This window comes from Pogona vitticeps, chromosome 3, assembly GCF_051106095.1.
Source record: "Pogona vitticeps strain Pit_001003342236 chromosome 3, PviZW2.1, whole genome shotgun sequence".
Classification (NCBI taxonomy): Eukaryota; Metazoa; Chordata; class Lepidosauria; order Squamata; family Agamidae; genus Pogona; species Pogona vitticeps.
Window position 1 is genome coordinate 188,228,349 of NC_135785.1, and position 17,854 is coordinate 188,246,202.

General features: G+C 41.8%; 1 long non-coding RNA gene across 1 annotated transcript in view; it reads left to right on the forward strand.

Annotated features, from left to right (window-relative positions):
* Nucleotides 1–17,854, forward strand: part of LOC144588176 (uncharacterized) — a 167,619-nt gene that overhangs the window by 148,632 nt on the left and 1,133 nt on the right. Inside the window, exon 2 of the long non-coding RNA XR_013543556.1 lies at nt 16,304–16,471. This is a non-coding gene — a long non-coding RNA (uncharacterized LOC144588176). The remainder of the gene's footprint in view (nt 1–16,303; nt 16,472–17,854) is intronic.

The following is a 17,854-nucleotide window of genomic DNA, read 5'->3' on the forward strand; positions in this document are numbered from 1 at the left end:
AAAACCTAATGCTCCCATCAGGCTTGTCCACAAGGACTATCGGAGAGGACCAAGGACTAGAAGAGGGGACGATTATGTTCTCCCTAAGCATCTCGTCCAGCTCCTTCCGCACCTTGTCCCTATGGGGTCCCGTTACTCGGTATGGGGATACTGCCTGCGGGGGTGCATCCCCTGTGTGGATCCGATGCATCACTCCCTTCACTATCCCCGGCTTGTTGGAAAACACCTGTTGATATTTACTAAGCAGCATTTTTAGTTCTTGCTGCTGGTCTTGGGTGAGTGCAGGACTGATCTTTACCTCCTCTGGGTTGTATTTTACTTCCCCTCTACCCTCCCAGAAGGGTAATTCAGCTTCCTCACTCTCAGCTGCTTTTATCGCAAATAGAACCCTCTGTTCCCCTCTGTAGTAGGGTTTTAGGGCATTCACATGAACCACCCTCCTTGCTTGGTTCTCCTCCTGCTCTATAAGGTAGTTCAGGTCTGACATCTTGGAAATGACCCTATATGGTCCTGCCCATTTGAGCTGCAGTTTATTCTCTCTGCAGGGCCTAAGCCAAAGCACTTCCTCCCCTGGGTCAAAGTGCCTCTCTCTAGCTTTGTGGTCATACCATGTTTTCTGTCTGACCTTCTGAGCTTGCAGGTTTTCTGCTGCCAGCTCTAGATTTCTCTTTAGGTCATTCATCAAGGTGTCTATGTATGTCACAACGTCTTGTGGGTCATCCTGGGTGATCTGCTCCCAATTTTGTTTGATCAAATCAAGGGGCCCTTTCACCCTTCTCCCAAATAAAAGTTCAAATGGACTGAACCCGGTGCTGGCTTGTGGCACTGATCGATAAGCAAACAAAAGGGATTGCAGCTTCTGGTCCCAATTGTTTGGATTCTCTGCCAAGTAAGCCCTAATCATGCGCATTAGAGTCCCATTGAACTTCTCAGTTAACCCATTACTTTCAGGATGATAGGCAGTGGTTTCCTTGTGCTTAATTCCACAGATTTGCCATAAGCGTTTCATGAGCCTTGATGTGAATGATGCTCCCAAATCTGTGATTATTTCTGAGGCAAATCCCATCCTGGACATATACCCCACCAAGGCATCTGCCACTGTGTTAGTTTCAATGTTAGTCAAGGGTATGGCTTCAGGGTACCTTGTGGCATGGTCCACAATGGTGAGAATGAACCTGTTCCCCCTCTTTGTGGCCTTGGGCAAAGGTCCCACAATATCCACCCCTATGCATTTGAACGGAGTGTCAATCACAGGCAAAGGGCACAACTTTGCTTTGGTCCTATCGCGGCTATTCCCCTGCCTTTGACACACATCACATTGTTTACAGAACTCCCTGATCTGCTTCCCTATGTCAGGCCAGTAAAAATTCTGTGTGATTCTCTGCTGTGTTTTGTTCACCCCTAAGTGTGCAGCAAACATGTCAGAGTGCCCCCTTTGTAAGATCATGGGGCGATACTTTTCAGGTACCACCAGCTGACTTCTGATCCCATCTCCCCCTTTTGAGATATTCCTCAGGGTCTCTCTCTATAAAATCCCCTTTTTCTCCAGAAATCTCACTGGGGTTTCAGGTGTTAGCTGGGCGTCAGTCACCTGTTCAAAACACTTCTGGAGAGTGGCGTCTGCCTTTTGCTCTTGTCCAAATCGGCTGTCTGTGGTCAAGGTTTCCACCACAGCTTCTGAACTCCCCCCACCTGCTTCCGTCTCTGGCTCATCATTACCCCCCTGAACTGTCCCCGTGGTGGCTTGTGAGCGTGTAATCACTAGCACCCGTTTCACATGTTCAGCCAGGTCATTTCCCACGAGCACGGCTGCTGGCAGAGTCGATGAAATCGCTAGCCGCCAAACTCCCCTCCAGCCTTGAAAGTTGACAGGTACCTCCGCGACTGGCAGTGAGATTATCTGCCCCTCAATCCCTGCCACCTTCATGCTCTCATTTGGGATTATATATTCCCTAGGAATAATATCTGGATGGCACAGGGTCACCTGAGAACAAGTGTCCCGCAGCCCCCTATACTGACGGTCAAGTATTCCTACGTCCACCCCTGCTGTCTCAAACAACTGAGAATCTGTTCTCACCAGCAGGCAGCGCCTGACTTCTACAAGAGGACCATTTTCCTCAGCCTGATCAGCAGATGTAGCTGTTCCAGATTGAGTCGCCATGGCAACAGGCTCCCTCAGTGACAATGAGCCTTGCTCTTTCTGGACACAGAACACAGCTTTTGGCTTGGTTCCACTCGAATCCTGAGGCACCATTCCTTTTAGCTGCTTTAATTTCTCACACTCTGAGATTAGATGGCCCTTTCCCTGACAGAAATAACATTTTCTGGTGTATTTTGATTCTCTCTCATCTTGTTTTGGTTTTCCCTCCAAAATCTGAGGTCTTGGTTTCATGTCTGAGGGCTTCCCTTCACCATGGGCCCCTCCCCCTTGCTGGCTTTTCCCTGGTCCCTGAGAGTACTTGCTGTAGGTTTCTTTGGGTTTACCTACAGATTTCCCCTCACCCAAGGGCTTTCTTATTTGCGAAATAAAATCTGCGATCTCGGCTGCTTCTACCACAGATTTTGGTTTCCTTTCCCTCACCTGGAATTTCAATTCCCCATGCAGGACTGAATAGAACTGTTCCAGCGCTATCAAATCTTTAAGCTGTTGAAAGGTCTCTGTCCCCTCCTGAGATAGCCATTTCTCAAGCAGCCTCACCAATTGAGCCCCCACTTGGGTAAAAGTCTGCTCTGGTTTCTTGGTGATTGACCTGAATCTTTGTCTCAGCTGTTCCGCATTTATCCCATGTCTTGCAAACACCAGTTTTTTAAACTCTGCAAAATCTTTCATCAGTTCCTCAGGCATCTCGGCATAGACCTCAGCCAGGCTACCACTGATTAAAGATCGCATGATGGTCATCTTCTCAGTTTCCCTCACTGAGAAGTCCACAAACGCTCTTTCCACTAAGGAAAAGAACACCTCAGGACAATCTCCCTTGTGGTACACAGGGAATTTCTTCAGGTCAGCCTTAGACAATTGGCCTCCCTCAGAATCCCTATTGTTATTATTGTTCTGATTCATCAGTTCCAATTTTCTTAATTCAAACGCCATTCTTTCTTTTTCCAGAGCAATTTTCTCTCTCTCCATTCTTTCTTCCCTCTCCATTCTCTCTCTCTCTCTCTCTCTAATTCAAATTGCCGTTGTTTCTCTCTTTCCTCCATTTCAAATTGCCTTTCTCTTTCCTCCCTTCTTTCTCTCTCTAATCTTTCCTCCACTTCAAATTGCCTCATCCTCAGTTCATGCTGTTGGGCTATGAGCAATTTTCTGAGCTCTGGGTTCTGCTCTCCCGTGCTGTCACCCTGCACTGAGCCAAATTCATCCTCAGAACCTTGGTCAACCTGGGGGTCTTTCACTTCACCCATTTCTGCCATTTGGCTTCGAGTCAAGGGCATACTCCCCCCCAGAACAGGCTGCTTTAAAAAGTCAAGCCTCAAAATAAAACGACCACTTTTTTTTTCTCTTTTGCCTCAGAACCAGCTTTCTATAGATTGCTGCTGTTCTTCAGCACTTAACTTGCAACAGTAGCGAGTTTGAGTCTACCCCCCTCTGCTGGGCCTCTCAGCAGACAAGCTAGCTCACTGCTATTTCACCGTTTTGCCTCAGCTTTTTCCCGCCAAAACAGGCTGCCTCAGAGCACCCTAATCTAGTCTCCCCAGTTGGCACGTTCTTCTACTAGCGCACCTCCCCGTGAGGTACACCTAGAAGATTACCTACGTGCCTCAGATTGTCCCTGACTAGACCCCCCTTGCTCTGGGCACACTTGCCAAGGCTTTGCTGGACCGCTGGACAACTGGACCAGTCATATCCCACACGCTGGACACCAATCAATGTGACAAACCCAGACCCACTGGGATCTGCCACACGTTAACTAAGCTGCCACCAACCATTCCCTGTAAGAAGTCACACAGACCAGGGATGGATTTTTAACCAATAAAAGAATAAGGTTTATTTAAAACAACACACAGGGAAAATAAAATGATCAGGTGAATAAGATAAAGTAACGTGGCTTAGTCTCATTCATACATACACACAGTTTGGTTCACACAGAACCCTTAACTTGAAGCACAGACCCTGAACCTATCAGTTCTGGCTAACCAACAGACACCTGAACCTATCAGGTTGGTACTCTGACACACAGTAGTACCCTGTCTGACACACAGACTCCCACACCAGCTTCTTCTTCCCAGCTGCTGCTTCTTCACATCCCAGCGTCTCCCTGCTTCACCACACAGGCTTCACATTTATATACAGTACAGCCCCTCCTCCTGATGTCCCGCCTTCCACTCCCCATAGGATGGAACTTTCCCTCCAAACCCATGACAGACAGGTAACATCAGTGCTGTATGTAACACCAGTCACCTTAGATATGTTTCTAACCCTGGCTTCTGCTTTTGTTCCCTCAGCGGTCCCTTCTTAGAACCTAGGATCCAAAGCTAGCCCACTGGTCTTGAGGTAAACCTCTAACAGAATTTTTTTTCAAAGTCTTTCCCTATCCTAGTCCCCAATCTGCGTTTAGGAGCTCCTCTACTAAGCTTTTCCCAAAAGCTCTAGAGAGTCACCCACTCCTTCACAACAGATCTTTCCCTGACTAATAGGTATCTTTAAGTCAGGAAAATTTTACTTTTTCTTTGGCCTTACTGGACTCTATTCGAATCCCGCCTCTGGTCACCAGAATCACAGATGGTCTTTATTCATTTTATTAGATCACAATCATTGAAATATTATATCTTATGTTCCACATTGGGTCACTTCTTGTTTACTTATTTTCGATATAACCAGTGTATATTTATTAGTAATAATTCTCTCTCAATCTCTGACTATCTCTCTGTCTCTCTCTGCAAACCTCACTCCTTCTTCTCGCTAATTCTCCAACTAACTGACAAAACTCAGTCTCTCCCTCTCCTGTCCTCTCATTGGCTTATGCACATGAAATTCCACTGTGATTGACAGGAAGGAGTGACTTGGGCATCTGTTCCGTTCCACACTGCCTTTGCATTTCCTTATTCTTATATTTTCTTTTTGTGAAGGAATGAAGAGAGGATGGTAATTGGAAATGTGTGTTTACATATGTGTGACTGAGTTTCGTGTAGCTATATTTTGTGGGATAATTTCATTAAACATCTTCTCCCCTTATTTTTCTATTTGTGCCACACTATAGACATGGCTTAATTTAAACCTTTAAAACCAGGCTTCAGAAGCTGCACCCCATGAACCATTTGCATACATACTTCAGTTCTGGCTGCCCACCTACTCCTGTTTCTGACCATACACACTGCTGACACACAGAGCCTGACAGAACACTCTGTGGGAGAGTTGCCTCTTTCTTCTTTAAAACCAAGTTATTCTCTACAAAACTAGACAAGGTGAGGAGCCCAAATGAATTTTCAGCAGCGCTCCTGACTACCAAGTTTCACTTTTCTGTGCAGCTCCCTTAAAGTTATTTCTTTGATTTCATACAGATATACTTACCAGAGATGCTTTCTTTTATTACCATCTCAGCTGATGCTGAAGATTAAGGCTTTCAATTTTATGTAATTTCACTACCAGTGAATATATATGTGATAAAACTTATATAAAGGCTCATCTTAGAAACATCCTCTTAGAACTGCGGAGCTAGGAGGGATCCTATGGATCATTGAGTCCAACCCCTGTCAGGAAGGCACAGTGGGGAATCAAACTCTCAATCTCTGGCTCCACAACCAGATACCTAATCCACTAGATTCATTTAGTTAGATTCATCATCTATTTTGCATTGTGTGATAATAAGACATTGTAAAATAATTTATTTAAACATTATTAAATTTATTTATTTAAAATATTTTACCCCACCTTTCTCCTCAAAAGGAACACTGGTGCCCATCAACATTTTTGTTAATGACTTGGATGAGGAATGCTTATCAAATTTATGGATGATATAAAACTGGGTAGAATAGCTAATACCTTGGAAGACAGGAACAAAATTCAAAAAGATCTTGATAGGCTCAAGCACTGAGCTGAAAACAACAAAATGAATTTTTGTTGTAAGTGCAAAGTTCTACACCTAGAGAAAGAAAACCAAATGCACAGTTATAAGATGGGGAATATTGCTCAGAAATATTATGAGCAAGAAGGATTTTGAAATTATCTTAGAACTGCAGAACTGGAAGGAACCTGATGGATCATTGAGCCCAGCCCCTGTCAAGGATGCCCAGTGGAGAATCGAACTCCCAACCTCTGGCTCCACAGCCAGATACCTAAGCCATTGAGCTGTAGATCACAAACTGAATATGAATCTACAATGCTATGTGGCTTCAAAAAAAGTAAGTGCCATTTTAGTCTGCATTAACAGAAATATAGTCTCAAAATCATGTGAAGTACTACTTCATCTCTATTCATCACATCTTAAGCCTCATCTTGAGTACTGTGTCCAGTTCCGGACACTGCACTTTAAGAACGATGTCTACAAACTGGAACAAGTTCAGAAGAGGACAACAAGGTTGATCAGGGGACTGGAAACCAAGCCACATGAGGAAAGAAAGAAAGAACTGGACATGTTTAGCCTTGAGAAGCAAAGACTGAGGGAGATATGATAGCACTTTTCGAATACTTGAAAGACTGTAATACAGAGGAGGGGCAAGATTTGTTCCTGATGATCCCAGAGTGCAGGGCATGTCATAATGGGCTCAAGTTACAAGAAGGCAGATTTCACTGTCATATCAGGAAAAACTTCCTAACTGTTACAGCAATACAACAATACTACTGAACCAATTAGCTCAGAAGATGGTGAGGGCTCCAATGCTAGAGGCATTCAAGGGAAAATTAGACAGTAATCTGTCGGATATATTTTGATTTGGATTCCTGCACTGAGCCAGGGGTTGGATTCAATGCCTTATAGGCCCTTTCCAATTTCATTAGTCTATGAATCAATCATCCAATACAGATTATCTGTTGGAGAAAAATAGCAACCTTGCATGCTTCTTAACACTGGCTTTTACTATGAAAGGTTTTTAGGACCCAGAGGGATTTTATTTGGCTAAGGTGACTGTTGACCTTTGTCACTAACCTATGGCTGTTTTCCTGGACATAAAGCAACCCACACTTCTCATCTCCATTTCTGTGCTTTCATTCTTTTTGTTTGCTCTGTCTCTCTCTCTCCCTTCCTGACCTCTGAGGAAGGAAGACATAAACCATACTGCTCATGACCTTTTCTTTCACCATGTGGCTGCAGCCATGGTGAACTGAGCCTCCCCCATGGCTGAGGCTGAAATTCTTTTTCTTTTATTCTCTTTATTCATCTGATTGTAATCCAAGATCAGTTTTGTATAAAGATACTTTTTTACCTTAAGGGATTTGGTGGCGCTGTGGGCTAAACCACAGAAGCCTGTACTGCAGGGTCAGAAGACCAGCAGTTGTAAGATTGAATCCACGCAATGGAGTAAGCTCCCGTTGCTTTATCCCAGCTCCTCGCCAACCTAGCAGTTCGAAAGCATGTAAATGTGAGTAGATAAATAGGTACCATCTAGGTGGGAAGGTAAAACGGTGTTCCCTAGTCACGCTGGGCACGTGACAACGGAAACTGTCTTCAGACAGGCGCTGGCTCTGTGGCTTGAAAAGCGGGATGAGCAGCGCCCCCTAGAGTCGGACACAACTGGACTAAAAATGTCAAGGGGAATCTTTACCTTTACCTTTTTACTTTTTTACCTTAAGTAAGTTAGTTTCTAATATACCAGGAGACTGGGAAAAACAAGATTTGTAGCTATTCACCTTTCATGTTTTCCCTTTGCTGTGGGATGGATTTTTTGTATCTTATACACTGCTGATGAAGGGAATCAACCAAATTCCAAGATCTGGAGAACATTTTCACAGTTTATAACATGTGCCAATCACACAAAATAAAGGAGGTTTTAATTCATAACATGAATACGAGCAAAGCTTACATCTATGTAAAATACAGAGCAAGCTATAATACAAAGTGAACAAATTATTTTGCATAGCTACAGATGGAGTGAATTGCTACAATGCGTACAAATTGTAGTAAAATAATTCTATTCTCTGGATCCAGCCGCTTTGTAGGCCAGCAATTGAGGGAGGAGGGAAATCTGTAACTTCTCCTGCTTTTAGAAGATGCTGTAGCATAATTCTTTTCATGTTTGCTTGGACATAAATCCCTGTGTACTCACTGAGGCTGATTGTCAAGCAAGTGCATGCAGGACCACACATTACAGGTAAACTGTCATTAGAAGTTGAAATCTGTAAGTTGCCCAGAAACATGGTTCAGACAGACTTTCATGATGAAAGAATCATACTTGCAAGTAAAACTTGTGTTGATCATCAAATGACTGATCACAAGGCAAATCAAGCTAATTTGGAGACCACATACTGTAAGAAGTGAGAAACTTCTGCTAGGACAATTTGACATTTTCAGACCAATTAAAAATCCATTTTCTAATGATAGGCTTCCAGCAAACATATATTTTAACCCTCGGAAAATTTAAGTTTCTTGTACAAGTACAAGAATCATTTCTCCTAGGACAGCAACCGTCAATCATTGCTTACAGGTAATATATCCATCATTTAATTGATAATCTTGTTTTTACCTGGTCCAAATATAGGATTTCATTCTTTGGTTCTTATCTTTCCAATTTTGTTGTTCAGAGGCGGTCAAATTCATTATCATCAAATGAAACATTCATCATAGAACAGCGAAGAATATCAACAGCATCTACTCATTGCACAGCTGCACCTAAGATAAGATTAAATATATTAAGCCAGCCATATAGAATCCACTCATTTTTATAATAGCTGCCTACAACTGCTAGTTAGAGTTAGCTGCACATGGGGCCAGCATTCATTCACAACTTTTATTATTGGGTGTTAAAGTCATTATTTTTCCTCCCACCCACCCCCAAAAACCCATACTACAGAGTTATATCTCACTTGGCCAGTTCTTAATGACTTCCACTGAGTTACGTTGACAAATCTGTAGAAAATGAAGAGGCATACGTAAAGTCCTAGGGAGAAAAAAATTGGTCCTCAAACCACTCAAAGCAAGTGGTCATGGCACATTCATATTTTCTATGATGAATTGCGATAGCAGTTAAAACTGTTTGACAGACTCTACCTGGTATAAAAGTGTTTGGGCTCTTTCTGGCATACCCAACATGTCAAGAATTCACTTGAAGACTTGTTGAACATCACAAAAAAACTGTAGGTCACAAAGTCAAGCATTCCTTGTGAAGCCTGCTTTTGTTGTCTTGTTTATCTCACACACCTTCAATATAACTGTATGTTCCCAGAGTAACTAAGTATACAGATGAAAATAATTTTAGAAAGGAGAAATTATACAAATCTGGAAATGGGGGGGGGGGGGGTCCTTGGCTTTTACAGAGTGAAAGTTTATGAAATTAATTACTGATCCTATGCATTCAAATCCTATGCTCTCTGGACTGTTGACTCAATGGTTGAAATCTTGTTGCTTAGCCTATTAGGTCACAACTAACATAGCCCCATTAAATCTGGGGGGATTTGGTTAAGCAAACTCTATAAGTTCCATGGATTCAAATAGGCCTGTCCTAGTTATGATTAGTATACTAAGGTAATAATATTTCAGCCTATGTGGTCACCACAAAGCAGGATGAAATGAGATTCTGTAATTACCATGTCCTTAGAAGATGAAAACATACCATCCTTGATGTCCCTGCTCAGAAGCAAGGTCCACTGAGTCCAATGGTTCTTTCTCCTAGCAAGTGCATACATCAGGATGGCTGCAGCCTTTAGCTAGCCCTGCTTGGCTGTAGTCACCCAGCATAATTTAGGAACATAACACTAGCAAAAGTCAAAGCCATCACTGGCAACATGCTTGTCAGGTAGGTGCAGTAGGAAAATGGAGAGGGGTGACTGTATCACTGGGGCAAGCTAGAGCCTGAAATGTTTCCACCTGATAATAAACTCCTGCCATAATAAACTCTTTGTTTTCAGGGGCATCTGGATTATAGTCAAGAAACCAGACACAAATATTAGGTTGAAATTATATTATGAAAAATCTATTTTAATGTCTTTTTTCTTACCCTATTAAAATGCATTTTCCTGAGAATGTAGTGGAAGGTTGCAGGTTATTTGGCTATTATAAAAGGAGGTTGCAACTCAAAAAAGATTGGGAAATGCTGGTTTAAGCAGTTACTCCCTAATGGTCTCAATGGTGGGGAGCCATATGTATGTAGTTTAGTTTTTTTTTCTTTTGGTTTTGTTTAATATATGTTTTAATGTTTATTAGTTGTTGTAGCTAATACATTTTAAGATAATAAACAAAAAACTATCCAGTTCTGAAACTATGTGGACAATTCCTTACTGCGGTGGATGAGTTCACTTATCTTGGCAGCACTGTATCTGGCTATATTTTCATTGACAAAGAAGCAGCTCACAAAACTTTAAAGCCAGCACTGCCTCTGCATGGAATTGACATGGAATCAATCTTTCTCTTGCAATGAAGATGTTCTGTCCTCTACTTTATGGAGCAAAGACTTGGACTAGCCATCAACACAATGCAAGAAAGCTCAATCATTTTCATCTTATCTCTGTTTGGGAAATTTTCAACATCACATGGCAGGAAAAACTTTCTAGCACTGAAGTCTTGGAGCAAACACAGATGTCAAGTATTTTTACAGTCTTCAAATAAGGACAACTTCAGCGCCCATGTTGTCAGGATGTCGAACGACTGTCTCCCAAACACTTTTACGGAGAGCTTGTTGCAGGCAGATGATTGAATTGTGGACAAAAGAAACAGTTCAAGGATACACCAAAGGCAACATTGAAAGAATTTAATATTGATCATGTCAATTGGGAAGCTGTCACTAAAAACCTAAATGTCTGGTGAAATGCTGTCAAACAAAGGGCTAAAGAATTTAAAATAAAAAGAATCAAGAATACACAAAGGAAGAGAGAAACAAGAAGGCAAGGATGTAACTTCCCAACAGCTCAACAAGCCCCGGATCAGCTAACCTGCCCACATTGTATCTATATCTTCAGTAACTCATTGGACTAGTTACTTTTCTGCATGTTCATCAGTGTGCTGCTGCTCAACTTCAACCAGTCACTTCTTTTATCCCTAAATGATGTTACCATTTAGGGAAATACGTAATCTATGAAAATGAAGGATAAACTATCATTACAATATCCCAGGGACACAAAGAAAGGTAGCTGAACTGTTGCTGAAAGTCTTGCCAGCCTCAAAAATGTTTTCGCATGTGACACATAGTAGGGTGAACTAGTGTCTGAGGAAAATCATGCATAAAGCTCCTTGGGACCCATGAAGACCTTTAGATGTGGTTGAAAAATTGAGTAAGAATGACATAGTTAGGGAGAGGGTTCTAATCATCTATTTTTATACATATCCAACAATTACACATTTTATGAACTATCTTTGTAGAATCTGGTTCACTGCTATACAAATTCTCCAATTGTGTGTCAGTCTATGGAGAATTGTACTTTTCTTGAAGGCATGATGCCTTTATTTTAGATTAATTAGTCTATCTAAATATATGAACAGCTGCTTGATACAAATGCATGCCCTTGACAAAATATTTGCAGTTATCACTTTTTAGTAAGCTCTTTCCTTCAGCTCTCTGTTATTCAATTCTATTTAATTAACATTAGCCAGAATGGGCTGCCTTTCAGGCAAACTTGTTATGTTATCTCATTTGCTAGCTCTGTGCCTTTCAAAATATATGAAAGCTCGCAATTGTCTCTTCTTTCTGGATTAAGTTGCTATGTTTCAACATATTATGGCTATTTTTGGCTGCATAGAAGAAACTACAGACTATTCATCAATTGTTTCTTTTTTTTATTCCCACAATTTTTTAACCGTTTGTAGGGACGTGGTGGCACTGTAGGCTAAACTGCAGAAGCCTGTGCTGCAGGGTCAGAAGACCAGCAGTCGTAAGATCAAATCCACGTGACGGAGTGAGCGCCCATCGCTTGTCCCAGCTCCCGCCAACCTAGCGGTTCGAACGCATGCAAATGCAAGTAGATCAATAGGGACCACCTTGGTGGGAAGGTAACAGCATTCCGTGTCTAAGTCACACTGGCCATGTGACCACGGAAGATTGTCTTCGGACAAAACGCTGGCTCTATGGCTTGGAAACGGGGATGAGCACCACCCCCTAGAGTCGAACACAACTGGACAAAAATTGTCAAGGGGAACCTTTACCTTTACCTTGTTTCACTAATGCACATATTATTAATCTTCAGGGGGGAAAAACTCAGTGTAAGTTAGCAATTACACATCTGAGGTTACCAATGTTGCTATCTGCCCACCATGCTCCTCTCTTTCATTGGGTCAGAGAAACAGTCATGTACCCAGATACACACTAAGAAAAGCAATGGAAGCAACTGAGAAGGGGGGAAAACACTGCACAACTGCCACTGCATGCATGATATTTCTCAACTGGATTTTGGCCTGTATGTCTAGAAGTTAAAAGATGTAAATGACATCAAGGGACATAAATTGTTCTGTATCTGTTAGTCAATAAAGAGTAGAAATAACCAAGAATTTAACTTTCACAGATGTTGTAGATGTGTATGTAACTTGTGGGTATTATTCAGCTCAATAGGCAGGAAAATCTTTAGGAAGACGCTTTCATTGTGTGGCTTAAGTTTACAAGGTTCTAGCTAACAGTCAATGTTGTAATTTAGGGGAAAGATTGACTGTAGGGTAAAAGTCACTATTGGATAATATTGTCTCCTTCATAATTATTACCTACAATTTTCCTGCCTCGTCAGCTACAAATATAATGACCTCTGCATCTGAAAACATCACCTCTCATTTTCCATACAATCTTTTCTTCCAGCACTCATGAACAATCTTACAGATAGCACTGGAAGTCTGGAATTCACTATCCTCTTTCATTATATCTCCTGTATTTTAAAAACAGTGCCATATTTTTCTACAACATTCTTCATCTTTCCATTCTCATCCCATAGTCCATAGCACTCAAATATACAGTGCTGCACAGATAAAACCTCAACTCTCTGTGTTAACTCCACTGCAGTAGTTTTGGGCTTGCAATTCCATTGTCATGTTGGGCACCAATTTTGTACCATTCTCTTGGTCCTGTGGAGCCATCTTGCTAACTGAGTATTGCAAACATAATATTTAAAGCCTTCGAGAATAAGAAGAACAACCTTCAGAACATGACTTAAGAGCCCGAAAAACCCACAACAACCATTAGATCCCGGCCGTGTAAGCCTTCGCGAATACCTTTGAGAATACATAATGTTTGTTTGTTTATATCTCACCTTTCTCCTTAAGAAGGACTCAAGGCAGCTTTGTAACTTTTTTAAGATATAAAAGTTTAAACTGCTTAACAAACGCAACAGCAAAAAAAAAAAAAAACCACACATTTTGGATACCTCAAAAAATACACCTCAGTGTTCCTTGTATCAATAAAATTGCAGAGTCAGAGTTTATTGACCTAGGGTTGAGCAGGCCCCAGGCCATCTAAACCTAAATACAGAGAAGACAACGCACGATTCTTTTGGAGATGAAGAGGCCACAACTTTACTGGTTACAGTGGCAGTTCCTGGCCAGCCTTGGGGAATTGGGTCCATTGCATCGAGAGACCCACCTGCCCAGCACCAATTCCTTCAGCAATCTGTGAAGGTTCCACCAGTAGTGGCAGTTCTCTGGAGACCTCATGGACAAACACCACTCCATGACTCCCTGCCACCTGAGATCAGGGCTGGGCCAGACCGTGGCCCTACTCTAGCTCCCTGTAAAGGGATTCTTTTAACAAATCAGGTGAGCAGGCTCTTGCTTGCTGCCCTAATACCATCAGAATCCAACCCCAATGCTGCAAACCATAAATGAAGTTCTGACAAAGACAACAAAACGCACAGTATCTATCCATAACAACCAACTGACACTCCTAATACTCAAACAGTAAACATTAACTTATACCACCACATTACCACCAGTAAAACATGGAGGGGAGAAGGGGGGGCAGCAAACCATAGACTGGCTGGAGCGATCTTTGTGTTCCATTTATAAACAGAAAGGGAAAAGCCCTTCCCCGCTAGCCGATGGGAAGGAAGTGAGTGGGGGATAAATTCTCTGCCTTGCCTTTCAGTGTCCCCAGTGTGCCAGAGAAGCCACATGGGAGCCACCATATCCTCCAGCCTCCTCCACATCTTGCCACTGTTCTAGGGTCTGCCACTCAAGCAACAACTGGGGAGCCCCAAACAAGTCTGGGTCCTCGTTTCTTGCAGAAATCAAAAGTCCTATGAGACTCATTTATTCAGATTCATCAGGAATTAATTCTCAACATGTCTCCATCTCCCCAACTCTTCTTTTGTGTAGGGATGCAAGGTTTAAATGAAGCCATTTCAGAGGCTTTAAGGCTCTAAAATAAAATAGTTGACAAGACAGGAAAATCTTTAAGGCTCTAAAACACACTACATGAATTTGCTTCTCATTTGTCCCTCCTGTAAACATATATTGCATATATATAAATTAAGGGTCTAGTTTCTGATCAGAAAACACCTTTCCTATCCAGCTGTCTGTCTTTCTAAACTGAAATTGTACAACCACAGCCCTTTCCTAATGATTGCCCCGCCCAGTAAGAAGAATCTTGTTTTTAAACAAGCCATATAGTCTATATAATTTATAAATGTATGAATTGCAGTCAAGCATAAAACAGAGTTGGCAGCTTCAGGAACAGCTTGTATTAATTACACACATGCACGCACACACACAAAGGATGAGCCCTCTGGTGCAGCCATTAGACTGCTGTATTACAGTCAAGCTTCTGCTCATGACTTGAGTTCCACCTTGACAAGTTCAGATCAAGTTGACTCAGCCTTCCATCATTCCAAGGTCAGTAAAATGAGCGCCCAGCTCATGGGGGGGGCAGTGGTTGTTAGGATAATTATGTTGTAAACTGCCCAGAGCATGCTCTAGCAGTATGGAGTACCAAAAAATTCAAAATAACAATAACAAAACACATACAGAGAGAACAGAATTGTAAAACATTTCTGAGTACTCTGTACATAGGAAATCCTACAGAGAACTGCATTAAGTCCAAATCAACTTGATCGTACATATTAAACATACTAAGGCATTCTGAATGCATTTATATATTTTTGCACCCTTTCCTGTTTTACATCAAGCTAAACAGGTTTATTGCCTTATCAGTAGGACCTGAGGGTAGCCCCCACAACCCCCTGTTGTTGTTGTATTATTTAAAAACTTGCCACAATGATATTCCTGAAATCAAGTTAAGGATGCTCACGATAGGAACTGAAAACATTTCAGGATTCCACCTGGATCAAGGAATATAGAAAGCTGCATTAATCTGAGTCAGCCATCTTGCTTCATATATTCTGCACTGTCTGGCAGCACTTTTCCAAGGCTTCAGATAAGAGTCTTTCTAAGAGTTCCTACCAGGAGATGCAGGGATTGTATTTATAATCTTACAGTAACATATCATGTGCTCTGCCACTTCTCTGATGGCAAGGGTTGAATTCAACTTCAAAGAGTTCTTGGGGGTTGTATTCCAGACAGGGCCAAGGCAAAAGGGTATTTTGCCAGTGTATTTTGGTACAACGTTCGTAGCTAGGGAAGGAATTTCTCTGTGCAGAAGTTATCCCATTCTTACACCTCCCTGCACTCTGATCATGCCACCCCCATAGTTTTATACTTCAACAATATGGCTGATGTGGAGTTTCTCAACCTGTTTTTTGGCACATTCACGGTAGTGGGTGATACAATGCTAAAGCAGTACTAGACTAATAGTTACTGTAGCAAGGGGACAGGAGAAAGAAATATACAGGAGCTGGAAACCACCAAACATTGGGGAAGGGGGGATGGCCATATGGGGAAAGTGAACAGACCACATTGGACCCCAGGAGAGTTGTATTTGGTAGCAGGCCTAAGGTTCCCCACCTCTGCCTTCAGCAGTTATAGCTGAAGAAAGATGGGCAGTTGTCAGCCCAGATACAGAGAAGGAAAGGAACGTGAAAGTTCCTATCTTTTCCTGAAACAGCTCATGCTTCCATAAGGAAATTGGTTTACATTTTTAGAATTCTGGAGCTGAGTGACAAAATTATCAAGATAACTGCAGCTTTCCTCTCTAATGACATAGTGACAGATGGGAAAAGCAACTAAAAAATAGTCCACCCAGAAGCCTAAGCATGCTTTCTATGCTGGTGCGGTAGTAGATATAATCACTTATGTCTGGTGCACTAAAGTTGCATTACAGTGTTTGTTTTCCTTTTGGTCTGCTTTTTCAGTCTCTTCTTGTTAATGATGCAATCAGAGAATCTCCAATCCAATTTTAGCATGGCTGCTGCCAAAAAAAGAAGCTAATGGACTATCTCCAAAGCAGACCTTGAAGACACATTTCCAGCCACATACAAAGAGAGAGAGAGAAAGAGGCTGTGTGTTATAGTCCATAAAAGGTAAGTCACAGATGCTTTCTCTTAGCAATTGAAATGAATCATTAAACAGCTACCAAGGAATGACTGTTGGGGTAATCAGTAAAGAATCAGGTGCTGGCTGTCACAGTATTTCTTTGTAACTTCTATCCCTTTGTAAAAAAAAAAAACATGTTTAAAAAAATGTCATAGAGCCAATCTATCTCGTACATGGACACTTGTCTCCCTATTTGGTTCATTGATGGGTCAAGTTGGTTTGCTATTTTTTCCAGCATCCGCACATGGACATCACTGGAATGGATCAATTTGTCCCAACCGAAACCTTTTCAACCCCTTTCGGGGATTCTACTATTTTGGTGTGGGTTGAAGGACTCCAGTTTAGTCCATTTCCAGCAAGCGTGGTTGCTTGGAATGGACTAAACTAGAGCCTTGCCCCTCCTTCCAATGTCAGTTCTCAGTATCCTGAAAGTGGCCACTTCAGGATATTGGGAATTGAACACTTCTCCTGATTGCCTCCAGAGGGTCAGGGAAAGTGAAGTTATTTTTATTGTGCCTCTTAGATCATCATTAATGCAATGAATCACTTCAATTAATTTTTTTTTAAAAATTATTTGCTTGTTGGTATATTACCAATCAAAACTGTGACCATGGGAAGTTTTTCAATCGCAGAGGAATTTTTTTTTTCATTTAATCAGTGATTGATCACATCAGCAATGATCTAGCAGACATAAGAAAGTAATTTCACTACCTCTGACGTTCTGCAGATGATCAGGGAAGTGTTTAATTAACACGATGGTTGTTACACTGTTCAGATGAGTATGCCAAATTGCTCATTACTGCTCCCCACAACCTCAACCAACCCTTTTCAGCCCCATGTAGCCCACATCAAAACAGCCAGTCTAGACAGGCCCATAAGAGACCAAGCAGATCTTTAAGAATCATCCCTAATTATTCCCATAGGCCCTTTTTTCTTATTGTACCAAAGTACATATTTGTGTTACTCTTTATTTATATTATATAAAATATAAGTTGCATTTTTAAATCTTTAAAGAACAAACAGCCCTATAGTAGCCACTGAGGGAAGGAAGCATTATCTAGGGATGCAGGACCACCTCAGAGGCCTATGTCTGTATACTGTGAGTCCAAGGTCAACTGAAAGCCTTTTGCTGCCTGAGGAAAAACACAGGATGTCTCACCTAGCATTCTATGTCTAGAAAGCCAACTGTCTAGAATTGCAGTGAATCATATTTTAATACTGGCAGATTCACAGTAGTGGGCGATACAATGCTAAAGCAGTACTAGACTAATAGTTACTGTAGCAATGGGATGTTGCCCTCTCAGCTGAAAAGAAGGCTAGCTGAGGGCACTCATGTCTCTGTCCTCTGGCACTCCCCAGATTCTAATGTT